Below are 13,715 nucleotides of genomic sequence, written 5' to 3'. Positions count from 1 at the left end.
CCTGCCCTACCCTGAGCCAGTCTTACTGATGATGACACACTTACCCCTTACCCCAATCACTGAGTCAACTTATCTCATCCAGGGTCTTCCTCACCTGCACTATCCCTCCACCATTTCAACCATGATGTCTTTCTCCAAGGACATGTCCCTCCTGGTCACATGCCGAAGGTATGTGAGACAGGGGGCAGGGTCGGGGTCGGGGGAGATTGTGTACCAATGAAGAAGTTTCTCTTTTGCTTTTCAAAGAGAGGAGTGAACTGGGGGGAGGGGGTAAAGAAAAAAGTGCAACAATGAATGAATGAAAATCCAAAATCTCTGTAAATGTTCATTAAAATGAATTAAAAAAACCCAATCCTAGCCTCAAAGGAGAAAATAGGTTTCACCCTCTCCAATACAGATTGATTGTTTATTTGGCAGCACCACATCTTTTTCTGTCATCTTTAGTTGTTATCCAGCTCTCTGATGCATAGCAAGTAATTGTGATGACCATGGCCTGGAACAGGCACACCTTAGTATTAGTTGTGTTATTTGCATAATGTAGGTTGTTGATGAGCCTTCCTCCAATCCTGATGCCACATTCCTCCTCACAAAGCCCAGCCTCCCAAATGATCTGTTCTGCATATAGATTGAAAAGGTATGGAGATAGGACACCTCCCTAGCATACACCCTTCCCAATTTTGAACCGTTCAGTGTTTCCCTGCTCTGTTCTGAGAACTGCTTCCTGATCCGAGTATAAGTTTTGTATGAGCATAATCAAGTGTTCTGGGATTCCCATTCTCCTCAAGGTTAGCCACAATTTGCTGTGATCCACACAGTCAAATGCCTTTGCATAGTCAATGAAACACATATAGACATTCATCTGGTACTTTTTGCTTTTGGCCAAGATTCATCTGACGTTGGCGATAATGTCGCTAGTGACACGCCTCTTCTAAACCCAGCTTATATTCCTGGTAGTTCTGTATCAATGTACTATTCCAGTTGTTTTTGGATAATTTTCAGCAGAATCTTGCTTGCATGTTATATTAATCGTATTTTTCGATAATTTCTGCATTCTGTCAGGTCACCTTTTTTTGGGAATGGGAATAAATATGGATCTCTTCCAGAGAGTTGGCCAGGTAGTTATCCTCCATATCTGTTAGCACAAGCTGGTGAGCATGTCCAGGGCAGCATCAGTTTGCTGAAATATGTCAATTGATATTCCATTAACTCTTGGGGCCTTATTTTTTTGCTACATCCTTCAGTGTAGCCCAAACTTTCTCCTTTTCTGAAATCACTTGTGGAACTTAGGAATTGTAAACTGCCTGCAATCAGCAGGTAACAGAAAATTTTGTGGTTGGAATTCACCCAGGACTTCACAGAAGAAATACCCAGTGATCTATTTCCATAAGTATTATAACTACGAAAAGCCACCTAAGCTGTTGTACTGTAACATAAGGGGTTGTACTGTAACATAAGGGGTTTCCAGTAGTTGGAGGCCCATTCTAGGGAAGCTAAAAATATGTGGATGGCTAGATTCCAAGAATGATCCCCAAATGAACCTTAACACATGTATATACTCCCTTACCTTTGAATATGGGTGTTATGATGAGATGAGATATTATTACTCTCCCACTCCCCCAATTCTCATCTCCTTTTGTTATTTTTGTTGTTGTTTGCAGAAAGTTAGGTTGTTTGTTGTTGTCGGGGGGTTTTTGTTGTTGTCGGGGGGTTTTTGTTGTTGGTTTTTGTGTTTTGTTTTGTTTTTTTATCAAGAAAGCGTGTAACACAACTAAACAGTCTGCCTAGAAGCATTTGCGGTGGATGATGGAGAGGCCAGAGTCGTCCTTCTCTTGCTCAGGGAGGCCAGGATGAAGCCGCTGATCCACATGGAGTATTTGCGCTCAGGGGAAGCAATGATCTTGATCTTCATCGTGCTGGGAGCCAGCACTGTGATCTCCTTCTGCATCCTGTCGGCGATGCCTGGGTACATGGTGGTACCGCCAGACAGCACTGTGTTGGCATAGAGGTCCTTGTGGATGTCAACATCACACTTCATGATGGAGTTGAAAGTAGAAGAGCAAAGAGTGACTTTTGATGGACAGTTAGGAAAACAATGATACAAGACTGACAATAGCAGAGAACTAAGTTCCATTAACAACAAGAATAATTAAGTCATTTTGAGGACTAAGATATGCCTGATTCAGGCCGTGGTCTTTTCACTCACTGGATAGGTATTTGAGAGTTGGACAATGAATAAGGATGACAGAAGAATTGATGCCTTCGAATTATAGTGATGGAGAAGAAGAGTACTGAAGATCCCATGGGCTGCCAGAAGAACAGATACGTCTTAGAGAAGGTGCAGCCAGAGTGCTCCTTGGAGGCAAAGATGGTGAAGCTTCATCTCACATACTTTGGGCATGTTGCTGGAGGAGGCTATGTTTGGGAAGATGGAGGAATGGCAAAGGAGAGAAAGACCCTCAAATAGGTGGGTTGACATGGTGACTGCAGCAATTGACTCAAGGGTTCAGACTGGTTGTTCACAGTGTCGCTATGAGTTGTATTCGACTCAATGGCACCTAACAACAACAACAACAACAACAACAACAACCAGGGTAAGTTTGGGGGGGTTTAAGTTTTGGCTTTTAAAAAATTTATTATTAATTTCAATGAAAATTTACAGAGACTTTGGATTTCCATTCATTCATTGTTGCACTTTTCTCCCCTCCCAATCCTCCCCACACTACACTCCCCTCTTGAAAAAGTGAAATAAAAATGCTTTCATTGTTTTACAATCTGCCCCCCCTCCACTCCACTATGCAGCCTTCGCTCTGGACTCCTGTCATGACAAAAATACCTAATCACATATCCCTTTTAAACAGTTTTCTCTTTCATCTGTGTCAATGCAGTATACGTTATTGAACCCATCTTTCTCAGTCTCCCCCCCCAACCCTGAGGTCAGTCCTATTTTACAACAGTGGCACCATGCATTGTGTGTTCTTTTGTGACTGAGATATTTCACTTAGCATAATGTCCTCCAGGGTCACCCATTTTGAATAATTTTGCTTGAGTTCCTTGTTTTTCAATGCAGGGTAGTATGCCATTGTGTGAATATACCACAGCTTCTCTATCCATTTGTTCGTTGATGGGCACTTAGGTTGTTTCCAACTCCTTGCTATTGTGAACAAAGCTGCAATAAACATAGGTGTGCATATATCTGCTTGGGTGGAAGTTATGTTCTCTTTGGGGTATATTCCCAGTAGTGGAATTACTGGGTCAAATGGTATTTTTATTTGCAACTTTTTGAAAAAGTGCCATACCACCTTCCACAGTGGTTGCACCATTTTACACTCCCAGCCAACAGTGAATAAGGGTCCAAGTTTCCCCACAACCTCGCCAGCATGTGTTGCTTGCTATTCTGTTAAATTTTGCTATTCTGACTGAAGTGAGATTACATCTCATAGTTGTTTTTATTTGCATCTCTCTTAGAGCTAGGGATTTTGAACATTTCTGCATGTTCTTGTTAGCCCAGAGTAAGTTTGGAAGTTGATTTTTCCTCAGAGCCTCCAGATAAAGGCCAATCTTTTAAGATTCTAAGGCGAGAACTCAAGTGAGGGGGACTTCTAATATACAAAACTGTGAGACAATAAGTGAATATTGTATTAAGCTGCTAAATTTGTGGCAATTTGTTAACAGGAAATGAATACAGTGTGGATAGTCTTCTTTGATACTAAATCTAAACTTGACAAGCAGTAGTTTCTTTAAGTTTGTTTGCTATCTGGAATATGAAACCATCTATCAATGAACCTTTTGTACTCTGTTACATTAAAATCCCTTGGTTTATCTTGCACTTTCAATGGGTCTTTTATCTGCACATAATTGTGTGATAATCATACATTAGTCATTTGGAAAATATTGGCCTACTTAGTCATTACCATATTCCAAGTGTTGACTCATTTTATGACTATATATTATCATTCTTTGAGCATTCATTAAATATCTCCACCAACCTTATCAGCAATGTCTTTAGAATATTAGACACTCTCAAGCTCACAGTGGTAGATACAGTTTTCCAAAGGTCTACTTTTCACTTGACAGCTTAAATTTTACACTAGGTAATAAAAGCTATCGGTTCTTATCCTTGAGGTGACAGTATAACTTTGTTCATTTTCATGAAAATTCTGGCCAAATACTTTTTGTTGTTGTTATGTAGCATTGAGTCACTTGCAACTCATGGTGACCCTATGTACAACAGTTCTGGACCCTGACTTATCCTGAGCCCATCTCACTGTCTCTGACAGACCTAATCCCATTTCTCCAGTTACTGAGTCAATCTATCTCTTCCTTGGTCTTTCTCTCTTATGCAGTCCTTCTACCCTTCAAAGCATGTCTTCCTCCAAGGACTGGTCTCTTCTGGCCACATGCCCAAATAGAGTTACAAAATTCTTGCCTCCAAGGAGAAACTTGGTTTCACCCTCTCCAAGATAGACCTATTTGTTCCTGCAGCAGTCCATGGTATGTTCAAGACTCTTCTCCAGCACCACAACTCAAAGGGATAAATTCTTCTTCTGTCATCCTTAGTCACTGTCCAGCTCTCTGATGTATAGCTAGTAATTGCAAAGACCATGACATGGATCAGGTGCCCCTTAGTCTCTACAATGACATCATTGCTCTTCAGTACTCTGGAGAAGTCCCTGACAGCAGATTTTTCCAGTGCAATTTGTCTTTTGATTTCTTGACTGCTGGCGCCAAGAGTACTAAGTGTGAATACAAGCAAGCTGAAGTTGTTAAAAATCTCAATCCCTTCACCCCCTATTATGAAGCTACCAATTGGCCCAGTGGTGAGAATCTTTGGGTTTTTTTCCTTGATGTGGAGCTTCAAACCATATATATTGAAGACTACACATAGTATGTATAATCATAATTTGTCTGTCAACCATGCTTTAAAGTGAAAACAAACAGGAGGAAAAAAAGGAAAAAGAAATTTTATGAAAAATTTGTTAATTTAGCTTGCAACTCAATTGAACAAGTTATTTTCCTCATGACAGCTATTTTCATTTAATTTACAGTGACAGTGGTGGTGTTTTGTGCTGTCAAGATGGAACCAATTCATTTTCTGAGGATATAAAAAACATGGAATGAGATTTCCCACCTTTCTTTCGTGGATTTAACTGCATGGTGGATTTAACTGCATGATTTTGGTTTGACAATACAACTCCTTACCACTTGATCACAAGAACTGCCTTAATATGCAATGATGTTAGTGTTGTTGTGTGCCATCGAGTTGACTGCAAGTCATAGCGACCCTATGTACAGCAACTCTGAAGCCTGCCCTGTCCTGAGCCAGTGTCATTAATTCTGACACACCAACCCTCATTTCCCCAGTCATTGAGTCAATCCATCTTATTAGGGGTCTTCCTCCCCAGTGCTGTTTCCTCCACCCTTCCAAGCATGATTTCCTTCTCCAAGGACTGGCTTCCCCTGGAAACAGAAGTGCTTTATGTGTCTTTTCCATTTTGTCACACAGGATATTGGAAAGATATGCACTGAAAATTAGAGATTAAAGAAAAGTTAACAATTTTTGCTCTTTTGTTCTCTCTTAAATGATAGGATTTTTTTAAGCTCCATCTCACATACTTTGGGCACAAGGCCAGAAGGGACTGTAACAATGGGGTCAAGCATATCAGAGATGGTGAGGATGGCACAGGATAAGGCAAAGTTCAGATCTGTTGTTCATAGAGTCGTTAGGAGTTGTAGTTGACTCCATGGTACCTAACAACAAGGCTACCCTCATCCCCTCCTTCTAGGGTCTTGGATTGCTTATTATGCACGTTCAAAATTCCAATGACAAATAGTATCCCTGAACCCCTCATATCATTTTGCCATCCCATTCTGGAGCCCCAAGTCCCTGATAGAGTGAATTTATTAGTCATCGTGGATCAACTTTCCTGAGTCCAATGCCACTTTATACACATAAAGTGAGAGCCAGTTGCATACCCAGTTCTGTGCCAACAGCTAATAGCGGCAAGAAAAGGTGACGAAGCCCCTGATTATCTTCTTAAAGAGGCTTCTCTTATATCTGAAAAGGCAAATGAAAAGAAAACTAGCATTTTATACATGAGCTGGGGCTCAGTTTAGACACCTGTTGAAAGAGGGAGAGGTCTGTAAGGAAAAGATAGAATTTGGCTCATGGTGGAGAGAGAGGATATTCTAGACTTGAGGGATGGGTGGAAATGAAAATATCCAGGGATGGTGGTGTCATGACAAGCCTGCTGAAAGTGAAGTAGATAGCTAGGGAAGTTAGAGGTAAGGCTTAAAATAAGGAAGAAATTATGAGTGCTTAGCATATTCCTGTCAGTCATCAGTTGCTAGTGCAGGTGTGTGAGCAAAATGGAAGCTATGTTTTTAAGAAGCTGCATCTGTCCAAGTAGTCAGAGAACACCTGAGAGTTTGTGGGATGGGAAAAAAAAAGAACACTAATTTAATTCATTTTCTTTTCACTCCATGCCTGTGAGCTAGACACTACTCTCATTTCCAGGGGCCTGAGACTCAATGGCATCTCTGGCATTACCTAAGTCACTGGAATGGTAAACTACTGTGGAGAGAGTCTAACCCAGGCCTGCTTTCAATGCCTGTGCTCAGAACAACCACAATATTACTCCATGACAAAGGAGAGAGAGAAAAGGAATAATTTTAATTGAAGCAGACGACATATTTTGAGTGAGTAATAAAGTGCTCTAGTGGCCTAGTGGTAGGGAGCTGTGCTGCAATCCCAAAGGCACGCAGTTCAAATCCACCAGCTGCTCTGTGGGAGAAAGATGAGCAATCTCTTCCCATACAATTTAATACCCCTGAAACCCCGCTGGAAGGTCAGTTACGGGTCTGTTTGGACTTGACAGCAAACAACAACAATATAGGGCTCTAATGGCCTAGTGGGAAGGAGCTGCACTGCCAACCCAAAGACACATGGTTCAAATCCACCAACTAGACTGCCAGATGGACAATCCATTCTCCTTTACTGCCTCTGAAAACTCGCTGGAGGGTCAGACGGCACATGATGATAGTATTGTCAGACTTTAACCAAAAATCATATGCTCTTTTAGTAAATCTTCACTGCAATCCTGTGAGTTGTGTACTGTTGAGTCGGAACCTACTCAATAGATGACCATCCAGCGGGTTCCCTCCATATGAGTTGCTGTTGTAACATAGAGTCAGAACTAACCCATAGCTGACCCTGTGGTGGGTTTTCTCACATGGGAGGAGATTGCCCACCCTTCTTCCAAGAAGCAGTTGGTGGCCTCGAACTGCATGACTTCAGATTGCAGTGCAGTTTCTTGCCACTAGGCCACCAGAGCTCCGCCTTCCTGTGAGTAGGGAACATTAGGGAGCATTATTATTCTATTTCACAGATGGTAAAACTGAGGTTTGAGAGATCAAATTACTTGTCCAAGACCTGAATTCTAGAGCTGGACAGTCAAACCTACATTTGTCCAACTTAAGAATCCAGACTTTTCCTCTTTAAGGCCTAGTGAGGGGAGGCGGGGAAGACCTGCAATTATAAGGACTTGAGCTTGAGAGGCAGCCATGCCACCCTATAGCAATGGCAAGGGAGGTATGAGTCAAGGGCTGTCATAAGCAATGTCTTGACAAAACCTCCAGCTGCCCCATTTTGCAGTCCATGAGGTGGTGGCATTAGCAGAGTAGGTAAAAAAGATTCAAATCCAGAGCACCGGTGATGGCCATGATGAAGCCTTGTGCCACCAGCTGCCCACGCCCATTTGCCACTCCTGCCAGATTCTTGGCTCCACAAAAACACATAGGTCTCCAAGTGGAGCACCTGGGGCAAATGCCAAATGAGTCACACTCTACACAGCTGTATTCTAGGAGCTCATAGAGTTCTGGAACAAAACAGACTTGAATTCCAGTCTCACATTGGATACTCACTAGTGTTTAATCCTGAGTGATCATCACTTGGTCTTTCTTTGCCGCCGTTTCTCATTCATCTTTAAAGAAGACCCTGAATGAGATGGATTGACACTGACTGGGTCTGTGGTAATGGGGCTAGGTGTGTTGGAGACAGTGAGATTGGCTCAGGATAGGGCAGGTTTCAGAGCTATTGTGCTTAGGAATGAATTGCAGGCGATTCGATTGGCATATAACAACAACACTTACTAGTGGGAGTAATACTACTACCTATTCATCAAGAGAGAGGAAAATCCTCAATGAGGTGAATTGCACACAATGACGGCAACAATGGGCTCAAGCATAGTGGAGATCATGAGGCTGGCATAATATATGGCAAGGTTCTGATCTGTTTCATGGGGTTGCTATGATGAGTTGAAGAGGATTCGATGACACCTAACAATAACACTTTGTGGGATTTTTCCAGGGAGTCAATGAAATAGAGGAGCTCTAGTAGCCTAGTGGTAAGAAATTGTGCTGCCAACCCAAAAACAGGCAGTTTGATTCCACCAGTTGCTCCATAGTAGAAAGATGGGCAGTCTCCTTTCATGTGATTGATTGATAGTCTCTGAAAACCTTCTGAAGGGTCAACTCTGAGTTAGTTCTAACTCGTAGACAGATAACAACATAATAAATGAAATAATGAATCAATAAGGCATTTAGCCCTGTGCCAGGCACACAATAAGTATGTGGTAAAAATTAGCTAATGCCATTATTATATTAATGGCTATTAATTCATATTTATGGCTATTATTATAATTATAATGGCCATAATTAAATTAATAGCTATTAGTATAATTTTCATTGCTGTTGGTATGTACCTTTGAGGTGGAACCAACTCATAACTGACCCTGCAGCAGATTTTCAGAGGCAGAAAATAGCACATGAGGAGATTGCTCACCTTTCTCCCGCAGTTCAGTTGGTGAATTAGAATCACCTGCCTTTGGTATGGCCGCACTATTCATCAGCATATCGAAATTCATCTCTCAGGAAGGTATCTCTCCCTAGTTACCTGTATCTGTTGCTGACTTAGATAGCAATCAGTAGGCCCCTGAAGGCCAGCAAGAGAATAGAATGCACTGCTGAGAGTTCAGCTCTTTAGTATCTGAACTGCATGGTTCAAAATTGGGAAGAGCGTACGCCAGGGATGTGTCCTGTCTCCATACCTTTTCAACCTGCATGCAGAACAGATTATCTGAGAGGCTGGGCTCTATGAGGAGAAGTGTGGTGTCAGGATTGGTGGAAGATCTATCAACAATCTGCATTATGCAGATGATACAACTCTGTTTGCTGAAACTGAGGAGGACCTGAAATGCTTGCTGCAGAGGGTCAAGGACTGCAGCCTTCAGTATGGATTGAGGATCAATGTCAAGAAGACACAGATTCTCACCCCTGGGCCAACTGGCAATATGAGGATGGATGGTGAAGAGACTGAGATTGTTAACAACTTTAGTCGGCTTGGCTCCATGATCAACACTCTTGGCACTAGTAGCCAGGAAGTCTAAAACGTATTGCCATGGGAAAGTCTTCTGTTAGGAACCGCTCCAGGGTACTGAAGAGCAATGGTGTCACTCTGGAGACTAAGGTTCAGCTGATACAGGTCATGGTCTTTTCAATCACTTGTTATGCATCAGAGAGGTGGAAAATAACGAGGGAGGATAGAAGGAGACTTGATGCCTTTGAGCTGTGGTGCTGGAGAAGAGTATTAAATATATCATGGACTGCCAAGAAAACAAACAGATTCATCCTGGAGAGGGTTAAACCAGGCTGCTCCTTGGAGGCAAGGAGTCTGGGGCTTCGTCTGACATACTTTGGACATGTTGTAAGGAGAGACAGGTCCTTGGAGAGGGACATCCTGGTTGGGAGGGTGGAGGGATGGTGCAAGAGGGGAAGACCCTCTATGAGGTGGATTGATTCAGTGACTGGGGTAATCGGGATGGGTGTGTCAGAGGCAGTGTGAATTGCACAGGACAGGGCAGAGTTTAGGGCTGTTGTACATAGGGTCGCTATGAGTCGAAAGCGACTCGACGGCACATAACAACAACACTGAGAGTTCAGCATCACCTCATCTTCCCCAGATCTCAGGCTGGACGGAAAAAGGATGCTGTCTCAAGAAGAGGGCCTGGAGAGACTCAAGGAGTCAGGGATGGATCATAAGGAAGCAGGAGGAATGAGAGTGACCTTCCTGAGTACCCTCCAGCAGGCCCACCTCCTCCCTGGAGCTTTGTTTTTCTAGAGCTTTGCAATCCAAATGAGGAGCAAATGGGAAGCTGCGAGAAGCTCTGCGCAGAGAGCCTACACCACATGGGCCATAGCCCTGGCTCAAATGGCTGGCAGAGGGTGCAGGAGGAGAGCTCACCCAGAAACAAACTGTTCTCCAGAGGGGACCACCTGTCTTAAGAATCCAAGTATTGGGTCCAAGATTTGGCACATTTGGGACATTTGGACTAGAGGATGGAGGCCCCATTACCATTTGTTGTTTTTGCTTTGGGCACAGATTTGAGTGGGAGAAGAGAAGATTCTGCCCTGCTTCTTGCTTTCCCAGTTCCCTTGCTAGACAGCTAGACTAGCAGTTTCCCAAACCCTGGGGCTCTGTCTGGAGAAGCAGAGGTTGGAGAGAAATAGTAAGGCATTGTCTGAGGATATGAGAGCAGTAACTGTTCCAGGGGTTTTCAATCTGGCATTCAAAGTGGCCCTTCACCAGTTTCCCTCTGGTCTAGGGCCTCACCGTTCCCAGTGGTAGTGAGGGGCACTGCAGCACTCGAGGGCTCAGGGACTGCTCGAGACTATCCCAGCCTAGTCAATTCCTCATAAAAGAACAAACAGAGCTCAACTACCATGTGATTCTTTTCCTCCCAGTAACTGAGATGTTTATGTTTCATTTTGAAAAATATTTGATCAAATTTTATTTTCAGATTTGTTCCAGAAAAATTCTATAATGTTCTTAATTTGCTAGATATTTACTCTAATACTGACTTTTTCTTCATTGCTTAGACATTTCCAGTTACAAATACAGGAAACTCCATAATACAGTTTATGTATATATACAGCCCAGCTAGTGGTCATAGAGATTGAGATTTTAAACCACATTTCCCATTACTTTTCTGTTACTAATCTTACTCCTCTACTTGTCAGAACTTCCTCTTGGAATTGAACTAGTGCATTTTAAAAACGACACCAAACAGCTGAATTTATAAGCAGCATTAGTGGTTACCATAATCCAGTGAAAGTAAAACCAGGAAATAGTTCCCCTTTGGTCTCTTGCAAATTTAATCACTGAGGGTCAGAATATATTTCTTTCACAGTTTTTAATTGCTTATATTGTAACTGTGCTACACAGGGTTTGGGGGGCTGATTTTTCAAAAGCGGATCTCTAGGCCATTCTTACTTCTGTGTGAATTCAAACCTCCAGCCTTTTAGCGATTAGCCAAGGATCTAATCTTTTGCATTATCCAGGAACTCCATTTTTACTGCTGCTGTTGTGTGCCACTGAGTAATTCCAACTCTGTTACAGGAGCCAGCCAACACCTAACATTCACAGTTATACATGCTTTTGGTAGGAAGGGAAAACATTCTAAATGCAGATCTTCTGGCCACTTGGCTATGGTACGAAAACAAATGTCCTCATGGCTGTATTTTGCATAACAAGTTTTAATTTTTTAAGTAATATATAGACTATAAACAAAGTCAACATTTACTCATGTCTTGACTTCTGCCCAATTCTAGCTATCCTAGAAATTGTTCCATTAACTTTAAAGTTTTTCATTCAATATTCGTCATCTTCATCAGAGTCACTTTTGGACTCTGTAACTGTTGTTTTCTGTTTGTAGGCTTAATTTTCCAAGGATTTCTATTAAACCTTGTTCTGATACCTACCCACTTAGTTGTCCATATCTTGTCATCTGTATAAAGTAATTCTCTACTGTTTTACTTTTTTCAGGCTTTGTTGTTGTTGTTATGTGCCGTCGAGTCGCTTGCGACTCATAGCGACCCTATGTACAACAGCCCTAAACTCCGCTCTGTCCTGTGCCAATCGCACTGTCTCTGACACCCCCATCCCAATTATCCCAGTCACTGAATCAATCCACCTCAGAGAGGGCTTTCCTCTCCTGCGCCGTCCCTCCACCCTCCCAAGCATGATGTCCCTCTCTAAGGACCGGTCTCTCCTCACAACATGTCCAAAATATGTTAGACGGAGCCTCAGAATCTTTACCTTCAAGGAGCCACCCAGTTTAACCCTTTCAGGCTTTACAAGTGCTAAATTACTTAACCTGGCCCAGGCTGACTGATCCAAAACCTGGGCTAAGATACTGTTTCTCATTTCTGCTTCCCCGTGCTTTGCTCCCTGTTGAGCTGCATCACCAGGATCCCAGTGTTTTACCTGCACTTCAGGCAGCCTTGGCTTCCACAGTGCCTCCAGCTCCTCATCCACCATGGCACCACAGTCTAGCCCGAGTAGCTTTGTGGACTTGGCTGACCACAGCACACAGCCCTTGGCTCCATATGATTCTTAGATATAAACTGTTGTTATTATGTGCCTTCAAACTGGGACCAACCCATAACTGATCCTCCAGAGGATTTTCAGAGACAATAAGCCACATGGAAGGAAGTTGCCCACCTTTATTCAGAGCAGCTGGTGGATTTGAATCACGTACTTTTGCATTGGAAACACAACTCCTTAATACTAAGCCACTAGAGCACCCTAGGGACTTAAATGTAGTGCTACAAATAGAAATATTTTCTATGTTCATTACAGCACTGTTCACAACAGCAAAAATATGGAAACAATTTATGTGTCCATCAATAGAAGAATGTATAAGCAAAATATTGTACATTAATACAATGAAATAGTACTCAGCCATAAAGATAAATGATGTCAGGATGCATGCTACACCATAAATTGAACTTGAGGACATTATGCTGAGTGAAATCAATCAGAACAGAAGAAATACTGCTTGGCATCATTCACCTACTCATTGCTACAGAGTTTCACCCAACTCACAGCTGACCTTCCAGTGAGATTTCAGAGGCTGTAAATATCACAGGAGGAGATTGCTCATCTTTCTCCCAAGGAGCAGCTGGTGGATTTGAACCACCTGCCTTTGGGTTAGCAGTGCAACTCCTTACCGACTAGTTCACCAAGAATAGGTAAATATATAGAGAAGAGGTTCTGGTGACAGAGTCTGTAGGATGTTGCCTTGTTAACCTGAAAGCAATGCTTCTCTGGATGTTTGAATCCACCAGCTGCTTATGGGAGAAAGATGGGAAATCACATCCATATGATTTACAGCCTCTGAAAATCTACTAGATGGTCAGCTGTGAGTTGGTAACTTGATGACAAGGAGGGAAGGAAATGGCTATTAGTAGTTACCCAGGATACCAAGAGGAACGGGGAAAAGAAATTATTCTCTAGAAAGTCGTGGGTTTATGTTCATAGTAGTGGGGGGGGGAAACCAGTCTCAATTAAGGGTGATGGTTGCAAAACTTGATTAAAGTTGGTGGATAAAAATGATCAATATTGTAAAATTATAATTAATTTTAATTGATTGGTTTTACAACAACACTCAGTCCAAGAAAGAGACAAAAGTTTCCAAAACTGCTTAAGTACATCAAAACAGGTCATGGGATTAGTTCTGCTGGTTTGAAGGTTCAGGGTCATGACTCTGTAGGATTGTTCAGACAATTGGCTTACTATGTCTCACATACTTTGGGCACTTTGCCAAGAGGGACCAGTCCTTGGAGAAGGGCATCATGCTTGGAAGGGTGGAGGGACAGCA

The 13,715-nt window shown here is 42.4% G+C and overlaps 1 pseudogene; it reads right to left on the bottom strand.

Moving 5' to 3' along the window:
- Positions 1 to 11,704: 11,704 nt before the first annotated feature.
- LOC102857687 lies at positions 11,705 to 12,373 on the bottom strand (annotated as a pseudogene).
- Between the last annotated feature and the right edge of the window lie 1,342 nt (positions 12,374 to 13,715).

The sequence above is a fragment of the Elephantulus edwardii genome, unplaced genomic scaffold (genome assembly GCF_000299155.1).
Source record: "Elephantulus edwardii isolate Elephantulus edwardi_28Jun2011 unplaced genomic scaffold, EleEdw1.0 scaffold00083, whole genome shotgun sequence".
Taxonomy (NCBI): Eukaryota; Metazoa; Chordata; class Mammalia; order Macroscelidea; family Macroscelididae; genus Elephantulus; species Elephantulus edwardii.
This window is presented reverse-complemented; position numbering and strand designations above follow the sequence as displayed.